At 44.9% G+C, this 21,833-nt stretch overlaps 1 protein-coding gene across 4 annotated transcripts in view; it reads left to right on the plus strand.

Annotated features, from left to right (window-relative positions):
• Nucleotides 1-4,637: 4,637 nt before the first annotated feature.
• Nucleotides 4,638-21,833, plus strand: part of slc25a22a (solute carrier family 25 member 22a) — a 122,563-nt gene continuing 105,367 nt past the window's right edge. Inside the window, exons 1-2 of one of the 4 annotated variants that reach the window (XM_078415145.1) lie at nucleotides 4,638-4,824; nucleotides 20,793-20,911. The gene's annotated coding sequence lies outside the window, so the exon portion shown is untranslated. Of the gene's footprint in view, nucleotides 4,830-20,792; nucleotides 20,912-21,833 lie in introns of all 4 variants that reach the window. The other 3 variants (XM_078415143.1, XM_078415142.1, XM_078415144.1) reach the window with 3 other exon arrangements.

The following is a 21,833-nucleotide window of genomic DNA, read 5'->3' on the forward strand; positions in this document are numbered from 1 at the left end:
AGGACCCTACTTTAGTCCCGACCCGAAGCATCATCTGTCCATGTTCTCCCGAAATGCTGCCTGACCCGCTGAGTTACTCCAGCACTTTGTGTCTTACGTTGTATGTACCCATGGGTTTGTGTGCAATGGACATCTGTAATGGACGGGGCATTGTCCACCACTTTCTGCCGCCTCCTTCGTTACTGAGAGTTTGAGGTACTGAACCAAGCCGCGATACAATCAGTCAGTGTGCACTCCACCGTACACATGTAGAAGTCCCATACAACATTCAGCCACATGAATGGCAAATTGGCTTCCTCTGAGGAAGCAGAGGCATTGGTGAGTTTTCTTTGTGATTGCATCAATGTGCTGGGGCCAGGATAGAGATTCAGGCATGAATATGGCCAGGAACTTGAAGCTGTTGACTCTCTGTTGCTGTCCCATTGATGTGTGTGGGAGAGAGAGAGGGAGAGAGAGAGAGAGAGAGGGAGAGGGAGAGGGAGAGGGAGAGGGAGAGGGAGAGGGAGAGGGAGAGGGAGAGGGAGAGGGAGCGGGAGAGGGAGAGGGAGAGGGAGAGGGAGAGGGAGAGGGAGAGGGAGAGGGAGAGGGAGAGGGAGAGGGAGAGGGAGAGGGAGAGGGAGAGGGAGAGGGAGAGGGAGAGGGAGAGGGAGAGGGAGAGGGAGAGGGAGAGGGAGATGGAGAGGGAGATGGAGAGGGAGAGGGAGAGGGAGAGAGAGAGATATGTTGGATGCATGGAATTGTCTTTGTGTCAGTGTGTGCACCATGCTTGTGTGTTTGATTCTACATCCAAGCTGTTCTGCAGCTCAGTCTGATCTTCGATTGCCATGGACCTCTTTTCCACTGGGGCCTGGACCCTTTTCTGTCTAGTCCATGTGGCAGTTGGTGTGCTGTGTTCAAGGAATTCAAGGAATTCACATACATGTGTCTTCTGCTACTTAGCACTGGAGCATAAGCAAATCTGAGACAGCCAAAGAAGAAAGTGCTTGTGTGCCACATGAGGAGAAATCTCAAAAAGTTGGGAATTTTCAGAACTAGAAGTACACTATTTGTAAATCAATCTGCACTCAACACAACAGTGTGACACAATGTTAAAACAACTGTATTGCATGAAATAATATCTCAACAAATGTAATTCCTTTGCATTTTTCTGTCTCAAGTCGATTTATAATGAGTCAGAACAAATCTTTCAGCTAAACCATTGAAAAGGTTTTTTTTAGCTGAGTGTCTCTCATTTGCATGTATTTACTGATATTCCTTTATCTGCCTGCATGTCACAATTGCTTTTGATGCTGTCTAAGAGAGGAATTTGTCTGTAGGGATGTAAATAACTCCCAGGTAGACACAAAATGCTGGAGTAACTCAGCGGGACAAATTTCAAATTCCCACCAGTCTTACTGTCTCCGACTACATTCTATCTCTGTCCCACCCACTCTCCTGACATCAGTCAGAAGAAGGGTCTCGACCCGAAATGTCCCCCATTCCTTCTCTCCAGAGATGCTGCCTGTCCCGCTGAGTTACTCCAGCATTTTGTGTCTATCTTTGATTTAAACCAGCATCTGCAGTTCTTTCCTACCAGTCCTAAGACATCACAGTCCAATGGTTCAATGGTGCTGTATTTGTCACGTGTGCAAGGGTGAGCAAACCACAAAGGGTTGAAGCAACTCAACCTGTCATGCAGCATCTTTGGGGCACTACAGCAGTAGGGATGCCGTCTTACAGCGCCAGAGATCCGGGTTCGAGCCTGACCATGGCTGCTGCCTGTACGGAGTTTTACGTTCTCCCCGTGAACTGCATGGGTTTTCTCCAGAATCTCCGGTTCCCTCCCACACTCCAAATATGTGCAGGTTTGTAGATTAATTGGCTTCTGCAAATTGTCCCTCGTGTGTCCGATGGTACTAGTGCACAAGGTGATCAATGGTTGGTGTGGACTCGGTGGGTCGAAGGGCCTGTTTCCACGCTGTGTCTCTAAAACTAAAACTGTGGAGGGAATGGATAGGCATTTTCCTAGGTCTGGGCCCCTCTTCAGCACTTTGTGCTTTTTTCAAGGTTCCATAAACTGCTGTTACTTGTGCCATTCAGAATGGCGATACAGAAGATGAACTTTGGGGAAGGTAATGGAGGAAACATTGAACTCCCTCTAAATATATGAACTGAGTTAAATGGCCTGTCCCACTTAGGCGATTTTAAGGCGACTGCCGGCGACCAGGCTGTCGCCGAACATTCGCCGGGGTGTCGCGGGCATGATCGTGAGGAGTCTTCCAAAGATCGTAGTGGATCTCGGCGGGTCGCCGAGAAATCAAACGGTTTGAAATCTTTCGGCGACAGCTGGCTTGTCGCCAGGCATCGTAGTTTATTGCGGTCGCTGTCGCATGCTGTCCCCCGGTTTGATAGGTTCTCTTAAGATGCATTTAGAAGCACAATATTGAAATAAGTAAAGTCATTTCAAAATACCATAAAATGCTTGTGTTTAACCAATTTATTTACCGTCAGGACATTTTACAGGTAGATTGGAGGCGACAGTTTGACGGTCAGGTAAGCGTGGGAATTTTCGCGATGTTTTTGGCCTCAGCCATTACATTTAAAGTGATCTCCAAACCCAGATATGCAACCCAGAAACCAGATATGCATCCAGTTTCAAAGAATGCCCACACAGTTTTCACAAAAATCCACTGAACCACTTTTAAAATTATATATTTTTAAAATACAGCTATTAGTAAACTGGAAGTAAGTCCAGTTTATTCCTTGTTACAGTGAAGCTTGGTTTTTAAGTAACACATACAAGATGTTATAGTTCAAAACTCTCAAGTACTTACCGACTTGTCAGTGATTTCAGCAAAAATTAGGACGCCGGAGAAGCATTGACAACGTGGGAATTTTCGCGATGTTTTTGGCCTCAGCCATTACATTTAAAGTGGGCTCCAAACCCAGATATGCAACCCAGAAACCAGATATGTATCTCCCTTACATTTTCAACGAATGTCCACGCACTTTTCACAAAAATCCACTGAACCACTTTAATTTTTATTTATTTTTTAAATACAGCTATTAGTAAACTGGAAGTGAATCCAGTTTATTCCTTGTTGCAGTGAAGCTTGGTTTTTAAGTAACCCATACAAGGTGTTATAGTTCAAAACTCTCAAGTACTTACCGACTTGTGAATGATTTCAGCGAAAACCAGGACGCCGGAGAAGCATTGACAGCGTGGGAATTTTCGCGATGTTTCAGACGACGCTGTAATCTCGACCTGACTCGGCATTGTCGTGGTCATTGTCGTCGGGTAAAAGAAAAGTTCGGCGATCTGCTACGACTTTGACAGTCGCCGGCAGTCGCCAAAAAGATCGTCTAAGTGGGACAGGTCCTAATTATTAGGCTTTCCAATCCTTTCAAGTGTGCCTACCTACTTATAGAAAGGTCATTCATCTACTCACAACCTTTGAGTCCATGCCAGCTTTGAGGTGGGATTCCCTTACCTTTGCTCGATAAAATGTATCCACTTTAATTGCAACAACAATTCACAAAATGTTGCAACCATTCGAGAAGACGTGTTGATTTTCTTTTTTGTAGATGCAATAAGTAACAGTTTTTGTTTGGTTTATTGTCATGTGTACTGAGGTACAGTGAAAAGCTACAGAAAGTAACAGAATTTCTGATACAAATGCAATGTATTTCCCAAGCTTTAACATTTTTGCCACAAGATGAAGTGGTGCAGATGATGCCAATTTGCCATTCGTACTGCAATGAACAATTGAATAGAACCTGTTATAATAAATATTTTAAACCTGTTCTGGGGTTGAAGGATGAACAGAACTGGCTTTTGGGCAGGAAGCAGATTATAGGATTTGAATTTCTAAGTACTCTTCATTATTTAACTGGAAAAAAACCATCAAAATTCTCTTAAATCCAGCGCTTTCCTGCCCATTTTGTGACACAGTTTGGTTCCTACTCGGGGCAGGGCTGAGACTGTGGAGGGAGTTGCTCAATGCCCGGTGGAGTATGGCGGGGGCGAGCATTTAAAGATCAATTTAAAGAGACGGAGAGGAGCGCTCTGAGTGAATGAAGTCCAGTCCACGCGCGCGCGCGCGTCCCCGCCAACCCCGCGCCGCCGATAGCCCCCTCGCCACGAGCGCGCGTGCACGCGTTTCCAACAGCAACGGGAGACGTGCACGCGCCTCTCATCCGACATCAGCAGGAACGGGAGACGCACGCGCGCCTCCAGCAACCGCAGGCGTGCACGCGCAGCCGGGAGCAGCAAGAGGCGTGCGTGCACGTGCAGCCGGGAGCAGCAAGAGGCGTGCGTGCACACGCACCCAGCCAGCAGCAGCAACAGCTGGTGTGCACGCGCAGCCGGGAACATCAAGAGGCGTGCGTGCACGCGCACCCAGCCAGCAGCAATTGCAGGCGTGCACGCGCAGCCAGGAGCAGCCAGAGGCGTGCACGCGCACCCAGCCAGCAGCAACAGCAGGCGTGCACGCGCACCCAGCCAGCAGCAACAGCAGGCGTGCACGCGCACCCAGGAGCAGCAAGAGGCGTGCACGCGCAGCCAGGAGCAGCCAGAGGCGTGCACGCGCACCCAGGAGCAGCCAGAGGTGTGCACGCGCACCCAGGAGCAGCAAGAGGCGTGCACGCGCACCCAGCCAGCAGCAAGAGGAGCAGGCGTACGCGCGCGCCCCCGCCCAGCCGTGAGTGCGGACGTCGGGAGCAGCCATAGCAATCCCCTGTGTGTGTGTGTGTGAGAGAGAGAGAGAGAGAGAGGGAGAGGGGGGACAGAGCAGATGTGATTGTTGCAGGAGAGACGGCGAGGGAGCTGCGCTGCGCTGAGGTAAGGTAAGGTAAGGGACGCACCGCTTCACAGCAGCACCGGGTATTGAAGCCAGCTGGGCGGGCGGGCGGAGCGGGCGTTGTCGCTGCACCTTGCACCTCACCTAGCGGTTTTATGAATCGAGTTCCATTTGCAACACCAACAAAAAAAAGGCACTTCAAGCCCGGCGCAAACGAACGGCGGGATTTATTGGATTGGAGTCATCAGTAACTTAGTCTCTTAGTCTTCGTGTCAGAACTGGGGCGCAACACCTACTGTAAACGCGCACCGTTCTTCTCATGGGGTTTTAACGTCGCGTTTAATCTAACACCGGGGTTAATTCCTGATGGGATTAAAGGGTTTTGTTTCCCTCGACACACAAAATAAAATGCAAGGCTGAGCGAGTTGTCCGATTGCGAACGTGTCAGTTTGTTTGAGATCTTTTCCCTTATTGCAACTCACATTGCTGAGTGTTTCAAGTGAAGCAAACCGACTTGGCAATGAATGACTGGAGCGTTGCAATGGCTGCTCCAGAATGCACTGAAGGGGGAAAAATCCTCCTGGTTTATGCTAACAGTAAGGCTGCTAAATAGATCTGCACCGCCCTATGCGAAAACACACGGCTTCTCTCAATTTCGGTTCAGATTTCAGTTTGGCAGAAGTTTCTCTTTCTCCAAGATGAATATCTAATAATGTCCGAAGACAGATTTATTGAACGCTGCAGCTTTGGTCGAGAAAGGGAATGTTGGTATGGGGTTGAATGGGAGCAGGAGGGCGATCGTGGAATAAGATGTGTTTACACTTTTGATGGTTGAATCACCCCCACCCCCAATTTTGCAATTAATGATGAAATAAAAAGCGATGTTGAAATTGCACTTTCTCCATCGGGCCATTTAAACTTTGCTCTCCTCAGTAAATGGTGCAATGGATGCAATGGATGCAATCAAATGAAACTTAAGACCATGTAGTGTACAAGCCAAATGGACCCTGGATATTGAGGTGTTTTAGAAATACTCATTGTGAATGGTGTAGATTTAGTGAAGAGCTGAAATAAATATTGTAAGCAAGGTCGGCATCTTAGGATCTTTTATGGAAGCTTAGTGGTTGGATGTATAAGATTCAACCGTGTCTGAATTATTTAATAGGTGGTAAATTTAAATTCGAGTAAAATTTAAAATTTATATTAAAAGTAATAGTTTCAGTAAATCAACAATGAACCTACATGTCCACATGCAAATTGGAGGAACAACATTTCATATTTTGTTTGGGCAGCTTACAACCCAGTGGTATGAATATTGATTTCTCTAATTTCAAGACACCTTTGCATTCCCTCTCCATCCTTCCCCCACCCTAGATGTCCTACTAGTTTCACTGTTTGTACCCCTTCATTATTATCTTGTCCGCAGCCAACAGTGGACCATTTTGGGCTCCACCTTTCCTGAGTCATCGGTGCCAGCTCTGATTTATTATGTACCTTTTCATATCTCTAGATTCCCTCTCCCCTGACTCTCTGCATGAAGAAGGGTCTCAACCTGAATTGTCACCTGTTCTTCTTCTCCAGAGAGTTTCTCCAGTATTCTGTGTCTATGATTGATAGAAAAACCTGGCTGGACCACTAATGTCCTTGCCTGGTTTGGTCTATGCCCTGTCTGACCTTAGACCAATCATTAAATTATGTCTTTAGTTTAGGGGCAATAGTGACAGTCAATAAATATTGGCATTGTCCATGTTATCCAGGTTCTTAGAATATATATTTTTTAATCCACGTTCTAGGTTATGGAATATCTGTATTGTTAACTATTCGCTTCATAAATGGCCATTGTACCTTTAAAAAAATAACCGGTAGAAGTATCACAAATAGGGCTAATATTTATTACCTCTCGGTAATTGTGGCAATGATCCAGTTCTTCACCTTCTACAGTCTTTGTGATGAGTGGTCTCACAAAATGGTGTTGGGTGGGGACCAAAATACGTTGAAGGAATGCCAATATATTTGCGATGCGCTGGCGTGTGACTTGGAAGATTTCTCGTAGGCTTTGGCATTCCCATGTGTCTAGTTGTCCTTCCTCTCAGTGGTAGGTTTGTGGCTTTGGCAGGTGTTGGCAAAGCTATTTTGGTGGATAACTCGGGTCCATCTCGTAGACAGTTTAAGCTGGAATGGTGCTTTGCCAGTGGTAGAGAGAATGAGTGTGTACGGTGGTGGATGCAGAGTCACAGATGCAGGCTGCTTTGTTCTGGATGGTGTTGAGCTTCTGTATATTCTGCTGGAGCTGTACTCCTCCTGACAGGGAGAGAGTAGTCCATTACTTGCCTTGTAAATGGTGGAAACACACAAGTGACACACAGAGGCTCTTGCCCAGAGTAGGAGAACCGAGAACCAGAGGGCATAGGTTTAAAGTGAAGGGAGAAAGATTATTACAGGAATCTGAAGGGTAACTTTTTCATGCAAAGGGTGGTAGACCTATGGAACGAGCTGCCGGAGGAAGTAGTTGAGACAGGGACTATTGCAACGTTTAAGAAGCAATTAGATAGGTACATGGATAGGACAAGTTTAGAGGGATATGGACCAAACGCAGGCAAGTGGAACTAGTGCAGATGGGACATGTTGGTTGGTGTGGCCAAGTTGGGCCGAGGGGCCTGTTTCCAAGCTGTATGACTCTATGAGTGACCCTGGAGTCGTGTCCTACCTGCTGTCGGATTTCCAACACTACTGCTAATGCAGTGACTACGGTTGAAATTATGTTGCATCATGTTTTTTTTCTCAGTGTTACACAATTAAAAATCAATTTCACTTGTTCCGGAAAGAAGCATGAAAGTGACCCTTTCCCGAGTAGTTACACGTCACCCTAGAAGTACAGTGGGTCATTTCATGGCTTGCATCATGATTTCTACATCGGAGATGCATGGAATGACGTCAATACCTGTGCAATGCTCCTCACATGACAACCCTGTCTTAACCAACACAATGCTGAACAGAGAGCCTATCTGGGTAGAACTACAAAAGTCTGCAGTAAGATGCTGCAGATGTTCTATCAATCAGTGGTGGCCAGTGCATTCTTCGATGCTGTCATGTGTTGGGGTAGCAGGGCGAAGGCCGCGGACGCCATCAGAATCAACAAGCTCATCAGGGAGGCTGGCTCTGTCCTGGGAGTGGAGTTGGATACATTGGAGGTGGTCTTGGAGGGGAGGATGCTCCTCAAACTGCAGAGCATCTTGGACAATACAGCTTACCCCTAGTGCAATGCTCCTCACATGACACACTGGTCAACCTGAGGAACACCTTCAGCAACAGACTGGTTCCACCAAGATGCAGCACAGAATGCCACAGGAGATCCTGTTTCCCTGTGGCTATCAAACTGTACAACTCCTCCCCTTTCTGTCATGGGGTTGACTGACTGACCCCCCCCAAATCTTTGCATATCCCAATGTCCCTAATCCTGGACTTCTCCTTGTCACTTTAATTTCATGTATCTTGTTGTGTTTTCATGACTGTTGGTAGACCAACTTCCCTCCTGGGATAAATAAAGTTCTATTGTATCATATGGTAACCAACACCATGCTGGACTGAGAGCTGATCCGGTAGGTAAATTGCATGCTTTGTTCAATGAGTAGCTGGGGAGGAAAGGTAGCATTGATCTGAACCCATGATTTGCAGTTCCCAAACACCACAGTCCAGTCCCCCCCCCCCTCCCCCCGCTTTGAGAAACGTCGGTCCTGGCTGTTTGTTCATTTATTTTTCTCTTTTTAATCCCACCCCTGAGGTAATGCAACGTAGTTATTTCCATTTAAACGTAAAATGGAACATTTTTTCCAACATTTTTTAATGTAAAGGAGACCACTTGGACGAGAATGCATTAATTAGATCTTTGAAATGCAGAAGGCACAATTCTGTCATTAAATTGAACTGATTGTAATTGTAAAGAAAGTGCACTCCGAAACAATGTAAATGTCATCTCCTTATCCTGAAAAGTGCAAAGTAAAGATCAAGGCTGATTTTGGCAAATATCACATATCGTTCCAGAGGGTCTGCTCAGTTGTTGCCCTTTTAGCTGCTTGACGATGCCTTTGCAGATCATGGTCTTACTGCTGCGAAAGACTAAGTCAGTTGCTCACAGAGTTATAGTGATACACTGTAGAAACAGGCCATTCGGCCCAATTTCCCCCCGCCGACTAGCATGCCCCATCTACACTCATCTCACCTGCCTGCCTTTGGCCCATATCCCTCTAAACCTACCCTAGCTGTCTAAAGTTTCTTAAATGTTGTGATAGTACCTGCCTCACCTACCTCCTCTGGCAGCTTGTTCCATGCACTCACCACCCTTTGTGCAAAAAAAGTTACCCCTCAGGTTCCCATTAAATCTTTCCCTCCTTCACCTTAAACCGATGTCCTCTGGTTCTCGATTCCGTTGCTCTGGTCAGGCGGCATCTGTGGAGGGAAGTGGACAGACAGTGTTTTTGGTTGGGACTTCTTCAGATGAATGGTGTAGAGGGGAAATTGGTGGTAGGCAGGAGGGGAGGGGGCTTCCTTCATCAGTTTGAGTTTTGCTCAAAATCCCAGCATCTGCAGTTGCCTCTATCTTCATGATCTCACTCCTCGTAGTGCAATACTTCAATAAAGAAAGCTAGCATTTTGGGGGGAAAATACTTAATTATCAAAATGACATCCTTTATTGCAACTAGAAGAAAGAGCTAGAAAGAAAGAAGAGAAAGAAAAATGCCCAGAAGGAATTTTTACAAATCACTAACCTCACCTAAAGGTTCAAAATTCACATTAAGCCACCAGGGTAAAGTTCAAGCATTTTATAACTGCTGAGCACGTCTAAGATTTCAGCACAAGTTACCATTTTTATGGCACAGCTGAGTTTAGTTTAGATACAGTGTGGAAACAGGCTCTTCGGCCCATCGAGTTTGCTCCAACCAAAAATTACCTGTACACTAGTTCTATCCTACACACTAGGGACAATTTATAGATGTCAATTAACTACAAATATCAGTTGGTATCATGGCTTTTATGCTATCATGAAGCAAATTTAAGTGAAGACCAACTTCTGTGGGTAACCAAATTTGAGGAAGATGTCCACAGTCCCTCCTTATTGATGGAGTCAAAAGCTTCGTTGAGATTATTAGAATGGACCATGTATGATGTCTGGTGCTAATTCCTGCCCTTTTCTTGGGATTGTTATACAGTAACATCCTGTCCACTATGCCTCTAAATGGGCAGAGAATACTATGAGTTTCAGAGAGCAGCTCTTCAGTCATTGGGAGGTGGCAGTTGAGAAGAATTCTGGCAATGTCTTTCCCTCTGACAGATAGCAAGGAGACCCTCCTGTAGACACCACAGTCAGATCTGTAGCATTTTCAAACCACATAAAATGCAAGCTTTTACTGGAGTATTGCACTAGAAACAATAAGATTATGAAGACAAAGGAGGTTGCAGATGCTGGGATCAGAATGGTCCTGATTAAGGCACTTCCGAGGTCTCCTGGATGTGGACGATGAGATTGTGTGTTTGTGATGGATGCTCTTTACCGAAGCCAATATTCCAACATTGAGTCTCTAATGCACCCAGTCAGCTATGCAGAGCAGGCCATGCCATTCACACACCCAGGCTCACTTTGCTGATTGAAAGAGATTACCAGTTGGACAAAGGAAAAGACTTGAGGACCAGTTCAAAACCTTAATTGACTCGTGGAAATCTCTGACCCTTAACAAGTGGAGGAGGAGCATTTGGGGTGGTCTTGAGGTCCTCTAATCCCCGCTTCAAGAGCATAAAGAAACCCCACAGAAGAAACGGGGTACTTCACAAACTCTCCACCCATTTGGTCCATCAGCCAAAGGCAGACACAAAATGCTGGAGTAACTCAGCGGGACAGGCAGCAGCTCTGGAGAGAAGGAATGGGTGACGTTTCGGGTCAAGCTATCTTTGGTTTAAACAAGCATCTGCAGTTCCTTCCTACACTGCTCCATCGACCATCTCCTGTTCGATCCTGAGAGGAGATTGTGGTATGGACATTGGCCTCATTATCCAGCTGAGAATCCACCAAACCAGAGTGCAAACAAGATGCTTGATACCAGGGGCTGTCTGAGAACTGGAAGGAGAGGATTTGTTATATTGCACGAGAGGTTATTGATTTGGCCTGGTGACTTTTAGTCCAGTGTGTGGCTTTTGCATGTCATATCTCTGAACTGTTTGACCTCCATTTGGACAAAATTGGAAAATGTGGCAATCAGTCCAACGTTATCACTTGATAATCGCCAGTTAATTACCATACAATCTGGATTTTAGGAATGAGTCATCGCAATCTTTATCAATGTAGGTTGAATGTGTTGCTACTACTGGCGGCACGGTAGCGCAGCGGTAGAGTTGCTGCTTTACAGCGAATGCAGCGCCGGAGACTCAGGTTCGATCCTGACTACGGGTGCTGCACTGTAAGGAGTTTGTACGTTCTCCCCGTGACCTGCGTGGGTTTTCTCCGAGATCTTCGGTTTCCTCCCACACTCCAAAGACGTACAGGTATGTAGGTTAATTGGCTGGGTAAATGTAAAAATTGTCCCTAGTGGGTGTAGGATAGTGTTAATGTACGGGGATCACTGGGCGGCACGGACTTGGAGGGCCGAAAAGGCCTGTTTCCGGCTGTAGATATATGATATGATATGATATGATACTGCATTGAAATTAGGTTTAAATGTGCTTTGTATCAGAATCTTCATAATGCTGGGTAATCATTTTATACACTAACCTTCGATTCATCACAGTACACTTGGTACTGATAAAAATTCCCTCTGCTTGGAAACAGAATTTGTGGAAAATTCCCTGTCGTGAAACACAGATATGATCAATCATTCCTGGATTGAGGGGGTCCAGTTAGAGGTGACATTAGAGATGCGGAGGTTTCTTCTACACACTTCCCTATAGAATAAATAAGGAATGTAAATAAAGAAAGCTTAAAGTATCACAGCCAGAGATATGAAGTTTGGATGCAAGATTCTGCTGTTCGATGAAGTCTAACATCTTGGGGAACTCTACCAACAAGATTTATATATTTCAAATAATTTTAGATTTATATTATACAAAAGTAAGAACCTGCATTCATTGTAAAGGCTTTGCTTGTCTTCAGTTACTCCTCACGGCTAAAGATGGACAACACAGAACTGACATAATGCTCAATTGTCATAGCAGACCCTTGCTTTCCCTACTTTACACTTTTTTGATGTTGCTCCATAACTTAGCAAAGCACCAGTAAAGAGCCTGATTTCAGAGGAAAGTAATCGCACAGTAAAGCTGACATTTTATACTTTGAGCTCTATTTAGAAATGAGAAATTGTAAGGGTAAAAAGACCCTAATGGGAGTTATCTATAGGCCCCCAAACAGTAGCCTCGACATAGGGTGCAAGTTGAATCAGGAGATAAAATTGGCGTGTCAAAAATGTAATGCTACGGTGGTTATGGGAGATTTCAACATGCAGGTAGACTGGGAAAATCAGGTTGGAAATGGACCCCAGGAAAGAGAGTTTGTAGAGTGCCTTCGAGATGGATTCTTAGAACAGCTTGTACTGGAGCCTACCAGGGAGAAGGCAATTCTGGATTTAGTGTTGTGTAATGATCCTGATCTGATAAGGGGACTAGAGGTAAAAGAGCCATTAGGAGGCAGCGATCACAACATGATAAGTTTTACTCTGCAAATCGAAAGGCAGAAGGGAAAATCGGAAGTGTCGGTATTACAGTATAGCAAAGGGGATTACAGAGGCATGAGGCAGGAGCTGGCCAAAATTGACTGGAAGGAGGCCCTAGCAGGGAAGACGGTAGAACAGCAATGGCAGGTATTCCTGGGAATAATGCAGAGGTTGCAGGATCAATTTATTCCAAAGAGGTGGAAAGACTCTAAGGGGAGTAAGAGACACCTGTGGCTGACAAGGGAAGTCAGGGACAGCATAAAAATTAAGGAGAGGAAGTATAACATAGCAAAGAAGAGTGGGAAGACAGAGGATTGGGACTCTTTTAAAGAGCAACAAAAGTTAACTAAAAAGGCAATACGGGGAGAAAAGATGAGGGTAAACTAGCCAATAATATAAAGGAGGATAGCAAAAGTTTTTTTAGGTACGTGAAGAGGAAAAAAATAGTCAAGGCAAATGTGGGTCCCTTGAAGACAGAAGCAGGGGAATTTATTATGGGGAACAAAGAAATGGCAGACGAGTTAAACCGTTACTTTGGATCTGTCTTCACTGAGGAAGATACACACAATCTCCCAAATGTTCTAGGGGCCGGAGAACCTAGGTTGATGGAGGAACTGAAGGAAATCCACATTAGGCAGGAAATGGTTTTGGGTAGACTGATGGGACTGAAGGCTGATAAATCCCCAGGGCCTGATGGTCTGCATCCCAGGGTACTTAAGGAGGTGGCTCTAGAAATAGTGGAAGCATTGGAGATCATTTTTCAATGTTCTATAGATTCAGGATCAGTTCCTGTGGATTGGAGGATAGCACATGTTATCCCACTTTTTAAGAAAGGAGGGAGAGAGAAAACGGGTAACTATAGACCAGTTAGTCTGACATCAGTGGTGGGGAAGATGCTGGAGTCAATTATAAAAGACGAAATTGCTGAGCATTTGGATAGCAGTAACGGGATCATTCCGAGTCAGCATGGATTTACGAAGGGGAAATCATGCTTGACAAATCTACTGGAATTTTTTGAGGATGTAACTAGGAAAGTTGACAGGGGAGAGTCAATGGATGTGGTGTACCTCGACTTTCAGAAAGCCTTCGACAAGGTCCCACATAGGAGATTAGTGGGCAAAATTAGGGCACATGGTATTGGGGGTAGGGTACTGACATGGATAGAAAATTGGTTGACAGACAGAAAGCAAAGAGTGGGGATAAATGGGTCCCTTTCGGAATGGCAGGCAGTGACCAGTGGGGTACCGCAAGGTTCGGTGCTGGGACCCCAGCTATTTACGATATACATTAATGACTTAGACGAAGGGATTAAAAGTACCATTAGCAAATTTGCAGATGATACTAAGCTGGGGGGTAGTGTGAATTGTGAGGAAGATGCAATAAGGCTGCAGGGTGACTTGGACAGGTTGTGTGAGTGGGCGGATACATGGCAGATGCAGTTTAATGTAGATAAGTGTGAGGTTATTCACTTTGGAAGTAAGAATAGAAAGGCAGATTATTATCTGAATGGTGTCAAGTTAGGAGGAGGGGGAGTTCAACGAGATCTGGGTGTCCTAGTGCATCAGTCAATGAAAGGAAGCATGCAGGTACAGCAGTCAGTGAAGAAAGCCAATGGAATGTTGGCCTTCGTAACAAGAGGAGTTGAGTATAGGAGCAAAGAGGTCCTTCTACAGTTGTACCGGGCCCTGGTGAGACCGCACCTGGAGTACTGTGTGCAGTTTTGGTCTCCAAATTTGAGGAAGGATATTCTTGCTATGGAGGGCGTGCAGCGTAAGTTCACTAGGTTAATTCCCGGAATGGCGGGACTGTCGTATGTTGAAAGGCTGGAGCGATTGGGCTTGTATACACTGGAATTTAGAAGGATGAGGGGGGATCTTATTGAAACATATAAGATAATTAGGGGATTGGACACATTAGAGGCAGGAAACATGTTCCCAATGTTGGGGGAGTCCGGAACAAGGGGCCACAGTTTAAGAATAAGGGGTAGGCCATTTAGAACGGAGATGAGGAAGAACTTTTTCAGTCAGAGAGTGGTGAAGGTGTGGAATTCTCTGCCTCAGAAGGCAGTGGAGGCCAGTTCGTTGGATGCTTTCAAGAGAGAGCTGGATAGAGCTCTTAAGGATAGCGGAGTGAGGGGGTATGGGGAGAAGGCAGGAACGGGGTACTGATTGAGAGTGATCAGCCATGATCGCATTGAATGGCGGTGCTGGCTCGAAGGGCTGAATGGCCTACTCCTGCACCTATTGTCTATTGTCTATTGTCTATTTGGAGTTAGATGGATTAATTCATTAGATACAGATTGTGTACTTGCGCCTTCCTGGAGGACAGTAAACCAGTGCAATGGTGAAAGAGACCATTTTAGTCTTGAAGATAAATATGATAATTTACCTCTTTGAAGTTGTCACTTCCCAAACTATTGGTAGATTTAACCCTGTTAAAAATACAACATTGGTTGTAGTTGCATTTGCCAAACTTATTTTTGAATAGCAAATGCGCTTTGCACATTTGGGTTAAAAGCTCATAACCCTCCTCAACTGCCTAACAGGCTTTAAGGCCCCTTATCTGAAGGACCCTCTGTTCAGTTCTGTCTGTGAAGTTGGTTTACAATGATAAGAGCAGGAGGTGGACCTGCTCCACTGAAGGGTCTTCCAACACCTATTCTGCTACTGTGAAGTTTTTTTGTTCAAATTCAGACATTCAGAAATTTCTACTGTGGAAACCGAATGAGTACGCACTCCCATTACTTCACGACACCTGCAGTTGCCTCCATCTTTCTCGATGCCACATTGCCTAAGTTCCCACTGGATTTTCTTCCAAACTGCTGGAGATGAAACATGTGGTCTGATATTCAAGTTTCCAAAAGGAGTGGACTGCCTGTCGACCCAAGACATTATTAGAGATACAGCATGGAAACGGGCCCTTCGGCCCACCGAGTCCGTGCTGACCAGCGATTACCCAGACATTAACACTATCCTACACACACTAGGGACAATTTACAATTAAACCAAGCCAATTAACCTACAAACCTGTATGTCTTTGGAGTGTGGGAGGAAACCGGATATCCCGGAGAAAACCCACGCAGGTCATGGGAAGAACGTACCAACTACGTACAGACAAGCACCCGTAGACAGGACTGAACCCGGGTCTCTGGCGCTGTAAGGCAGCAACTCTACCGCTGTGCCACCGTGCCGTTTGCTAGTCTTGGACCAGAAAACGGTACAGTGTTTTTTTTGGTTCCTTGGCTTTCTGCACTCTACCCTTTAATATTTTGTAACTTCATTCTTTGAGGAAAGTCTCTTTTAGTGCAATAAACTATCCCAGCTCATTCTCACTTGGGATTGAATTGCTTTCAGTCACCGTCCCCGTGTCAAGGTGTTTTGGTGTGTAGATGCGGACAAACTTGGGGAGAAATGCACACTACCAAATTTATCCAGCTTTAAACAAATCCAAAATTGAGTGTCAATTTCAGGCTTGATAAAGATTGAATTAGTGTTACTCAGCATTAAGACAATGTACCTGAGATGCGTGTAGATGAATTCTGCTGTGGTTATCAATTTCTTAGATGGGAAGCAACTCTCATGTGATAAAACCCCCTGAGATGCAATGCAAGAGAATTGCATCCAAAATATTCTGTGCAGTTTTGTTACCAGAATAAATTGGGGCCAGATTGGTTGTCTAAGAATAATACAAGTGACCATACCAATTTGGCATTGTTATATAATGAATACATTATTGCATGGCAAATGGAGGGCTGGATTCAAGTCCGGCTGCAGGGGGTTTGTTTGTATATGAGTGTATAATGCTTTCACTCAAATAGATCGTATTATAACTTGTAATGAAAAAATAAACCAGGAAAGGATAGGCTATCATCAGAGGGGTAAAATGAAAACTACTGTATAATCGTTTCAGTCTACGGTTAAAACTAGAGCCAAGCCCGAGACCTAACTTTCGTATCTGACTAACCTTTGGTATAGAACGACTTCAAACATGCTGTTCACAAATTCTGTAATAAATGCGTACTAAGCATATCATCCTGAAAGGGTCTGGTGCTTGGCATGGCCCTACCCACCCAAACAGAGTATTTTTTATCAGAATACAAAAGCACCAAGCTCGCACGCAGTTTAGGTCTCATTTTGCAGAAGAGGTCGACAGGCTACTATTAGTTCAGTTTTAGAGATACAGCACGGAAACAGAGTCCGTGCTGACCAGCAATCACTAGTGCTACCCTCTACCCGAGGGACAATTTACAAGTTTTACCGAAGCCAATGAACCAACAAACCCCTACACCTTTGCAGTGTGGGAGGAAACTGGATCACCCGGAGAAAACCCACATGGTCACTGGGAGAACGTACAAACTCCATACAGGTAGCACCCATAGTCAGGATCGAACCTGGGTCTCTGGTGCTGCAAGGCAGCAACTCTACTGTTGCGCCACCTGTGTTATTTGATTGTGGGTTTTCTTTGGGTGCTCCCATTCCCTCCCACCTCCCAGAGTCATGTGGGTAGCGTAGCGGTAGAGTTGCTGCCTTACAGTGCCAAACACCCGCGTTCCATCCTGACTACGGGTGCTGTCTGTGCGGCGTTTGCATGTTCTCCCTGTGTTTTCTCTGGGTGCTCCAGTTGAATCTACATCTCCAAACATATGCAGGTTTGTAGCGTGTAGGATAGAGCTCGTGGTTGGCACGGACATGGTGGGCCAAAGGGCCTGTTTCCACGCTGTATCAAACTAAAAACTAATCTAAACATGTCGGTAGGTTAATAGGCCATTAAATTGTCCGCAGTATAAGTGAGTGAGTGGAAAAATCTGGGGGGACTGGATGGGAATGTGAGGACAATAAAATGGTTCCTGTGTAAGTAAGTGCTGGATTGTTGTGCGGACACGCTGGACAAAGGGCTTGTTTCAGTGCTGTGTTACTCAATTACTTGACTGAAGGGCAGAGAGTGAGAGGAATTGTATGGTACAAACATGATGGTGTGCTTCAGGAACTGAGAGCACAGCAGAGGTCCTCTCAAGGGCTTGTGTAAGAAAAGAACTGCAGATGCTGGTACAAATCGAAGGTATTTATTCATAAAATGCTGGAGTAACTCAGCAGGTCAGGCAGCATCTCAGGAGAGAAGGAATGGGTGACGTTTCGGGTCGAGACCCTTCTTCAGACTGAAGAAAGGTCTCGACCTGAAACGTCACCCATTCCTTCTCTCCTGAGATGCTGCCTGACCTGCTGAGTTACTCCAGCATTTTGTGAATAAATACCCTCTCAAGGGTATTGTTACTTATATGAGGGAGCACACAAAGTGAGACTGGCAGTGCACAGATAGCTTGGGTACGAAGGGAGGATTTTGGCGTTTGGTCCTTTGACTTCAGGAGTAGAATGCATGACATTGCTGGTTATCATTAGTTCAGCTGGTATAATGGTTGCGTTGCTGTTTATATTATATGTACAGAATTGTCTATTAACTTTGGAGGACCCATCCAATTCAATGGACAATTTACACTACGGTTGGTGGGTTTAGCAAAGTGATGGATGGATAATGCATAGGTTGATCATGGTATGTGTATCTACAAGTAGTAGTTCTACTCAATAACCATAGTCTGTAGTCTATTTTTTGCTCTGGTTTATTTTCACCCACATGTTTAGACCATAATGTTGCATCCGTATTGTTTTGATGTGGTTATGCTTTATTCTAAATTGTTAACTGTGTGTTTGTGACATCATTTGTGAGCGGAGCACCAAGGCACATTCCTTGTATATGCACATACTAGGCCAATAAACTTATTCATTCTTTCATTCTACTGTATAAAATGAAAAAGGGTAGTCTTCATGTTTGTTTAACTAGAAATGCGAGTGGTAGGACAGCTTCATTCAGATGATGATATGTAAACCGGTTTCATTGAGTTTCCACGAGCTGGAAGCAGAAGTTTTTCTCCTGGAACTGACCTCACTTTCTTTGAACAAAATGTATTAACATGAAAGGTCTTAAGAGATTTTGTTTAGAGTGGCTGTGTGGGCACATTGCTTCATTGTGATTTTTGTATTCTTAAAATAGTTGGTGTTGATTAATGTGAAGTCAGGCACCCACACCTGTGCGCCATTTCCACATGCACAGATCTTTCACTGCTCATAAGCTCTTAAAGCAAAATCGCCACTTTCTCCATCCGAGGACAGACACAAAGTGCTGGAACAACTCAGTGGGTCAGGCAGCATCTTTGGAGAAAAAAGAACCTCCAACTTCTCCCCCCCCCCCCCCCCCAGCTCCCCTAAACTTTCAGTCTAAATAACGATCCCGACCTGAAACGTCTCATGTCCTTTTTCTCCAGTGATGCTGCTTGACCTGCTGAGTTACTCCAGCACTTTGTGTCTATGGTATAGACCAGTTAGTTAGTTAGTTTATTGTCACGTGTACCGAGGTACAGTGAAAAGCTTCTGTTGCGTGCTAACCAGTCAGCAGAAGGACAAGACATGATTACAATCGATCCATTTACAGCATCTGCCATTCCTTGTTCCTACATTTTGCTTGTTCAATCCTCATTCATTCATGTATTTTTTTCTGCTCCTCAAAAAATTGCCTCGCGATGGAGTGGCGCTGCAGAGAATGAGTTATCCTCTGGCCCCTCAGCCAACCGAGACTAAAAAATGATTGGTAACTGACAGAGCATGTGTGAACGAGATGTTACTCCAAAGGTAGTTGTGGAGACTGCTCTGCCCTTCAGTAAACCTTCCATAAGATGAGTTTTAATCCATCTTTAGCATAAATTGTAGCCAGACCGGTGAAATTAATTCATCTCTTTTCTCTCCACTGCTCAATGTGACCAAAATGTTAGATAATTTAAAACTGGGGTTACGCTAAATAATACTTAATCTGCAAGTACACCATTCCAACAGAAATGGTGAAAACACTCCTCACGCACTACCTATGTCAGATATTTCCAAACTTTGGTGTGCCCCACTTCAGTGATTTATTTATAAACCAGAAACTGCGGATGCTGATTGCAATAAAAAGACACAGAGTGTTGGATGAACCCAAGTAACTCAGTGGGGCAGGTAGCATCTCTGGAAAATGTGGATCTGTGATATTTTGGATCAGGACCCTCACTCAGGCTAATTGTGTTGGGGGGGAAGAAAGATGGAAGAGAGGAGGGGCAGGACAAAGCCTGGAAAGTAATGGGTGCATAGAGCTGAGGGTTTTTATAGGTAGAAGGTTGCCATAGATAAAAAGCCAGAAGCTGTATGTATGCAGCTGTGTGTATGTACACACGCGCGCACACGCACACGCGCGCACACACACACACACACACACACACACACACACACACACACACACACACACACACACACACACACACACACACACACACACACACACACACACACACAGCTACCACATAGCCATATGCCAGCCATATACAGGTCCTTCTGTTCAATTTGCCTACACCAACCAACATGCCCCATCAATACTAGTCGTACCTGCTTGGGTTTCGCCCATATCCCTCTAAACCTTTCCTATCCATGTTGCTGTCCAAATGTTTTTTAAACGTTGTCATTGTACCTGCCTCAACTACCTCCTCTGGCAGCTCGTTCCAAATACCTACCTTTGTGTGTGTGTGTGTATATATATATTAAAAAAGCTGCCTCTTAGGTTCTGATGAAATTTTTCCCCTTCTCACCTATAAATTAAAACTTATTTTTGGTTTTGTGATTGAACCCACCTTCTTCCTTCCACGTCACCCACTTTGAACACTTGGGGTTTCAAGCATTGCCTGCCATTGCTATTTCTGATGCTCACCAACCTGACATCTTCACTTGTGCCTTTCCCATCAAGGTTCACTGGACAGCAGACAGGGAAAAAAGGTCCGATTTCTTCCTTCAAACCCACCACTCTTTCTCTCCATTCACGCCATTTCAGCCATAGTCATTTAACACTGCTAGCTTCCTTCCCAGCTGAAATCTGCTGAATAGATGACTGAGAGAGACTAAACCTTACTGGCGTGGATAATCTATACATATGAAGTGAACTGAGCCATGGAGGACCTTTAAGTGCATATTTAAGGTCACTGATCCTATTCTACAGAAATCTCTTCTGGAAATACACACTACCTTGTTAATTAGCTGTATTCTATACCAGTATTATTAAATAAACCGCATAGGAAAGTGCATTTCAGAATAATTTCTCTGCTCACATTTTCGCCAATTACCATCGTATAATATGCAAGCTAATACATTTTCAGGGCTCAGTATATTAAAAGAGCTGCAGAAGCAGCATGTTATATTCTGCATTCATCTCAGAGATGACTTGCTGTGGTTTAATCTTTCATTTGATGCAGAGCTATGCCTGCAGACTTTGGGAGGATAAAGATTTTAATCCCTGCCATTTTGACTGCTTGAAATGCTTGAGACTCTCCCACACAACACGATCAACAATAACATAAAAGCGTTTTTTATTGTAAGTATAAAATGTGAGATTATTTGAATTATGTCTAGTGGATTCTTCATTATTGCTGAGTGACCTGACAATTGTATATCCCTGAAAAAATGTTCGATAAAATAAACATTCCTTTATTGGAGACTCGAGTAACTGCAGATGCTGGATTTTTGAGCAAAAAAACAAAAGGCTGACGGAACTCAACATGCCAGGCAGCATCTGTGGAGAGAGTAAATTTTGGGTCAGGGCCCTTCTTCCGATTGATGGTGGGGGGGGGGGGGGGCGGGAAAGGAGAGGTGTAAAAGCTGGAAAAGAGAAGAGGAGGGTGGGGCAAAACCTGGCAAGTGATAGGTGGATGCAGGTGAGAGGAGTTAATTGGCAAGTAGGTGGAGTAAGTAACAAAGGCTAGGGGTGAAAAGGAGACAAAAGTGTGTTAGACAAGGAAAGAAGAGGAGGAGTGAAATGTAAAGCTTGGATGGAAGGATATGGTTGGAAAAGGACAGGGCACGGGAAACAAGCGGGATGAAAGGGAAATAAGGAGCTCTGGGATGGGAGATAAGCGTACAGAGTAGGGAAATGGAGCAAGGCTATTGGGGTAGTGGGAGATGGTGGGAGAAACGTGTGTGCATTGGGATGGGAGGTTTAGATGAACGGGGGTTTACTTGAATTGGAATTCAAAGTTCAAACCATTCGTTTATTAGGCTTGTATTAACATGGGAATCCTCCAGTGGAACACTGACAATATTACCTTGGACGTGATGAATGCCAGGCGATCTGATAAATCAAGGCCCCTTCTGCCGGGTAGATACAAAACATCTCACAGCATCTATTCAAGGAAAAGCAATAAAGATATTTCTGCGTCCTGGCCAGTGTTTATCCCCCAGACAACATCACTGGAACATTTGTGGGCTGTGAGCACATGGTGGGAGTTTACTGTGTGCAA

The sequence above is a fragment of the Rhinoraja longicauda genome, chromosome 18 (genome assembly GCF_053455715.1).
Source record: "Rhinoraja longicauda isolate Sanriku21f chromosome 18, sRhiLon1.1, whole genome shotgun sequence".
Lineage (NCBI taxonomy): Eukaryota > Metazoa > Chordata > Chondrichthyes > Rajiformes > Arhynchobatidae > Rhinoraja > Rhinoraja longicauda.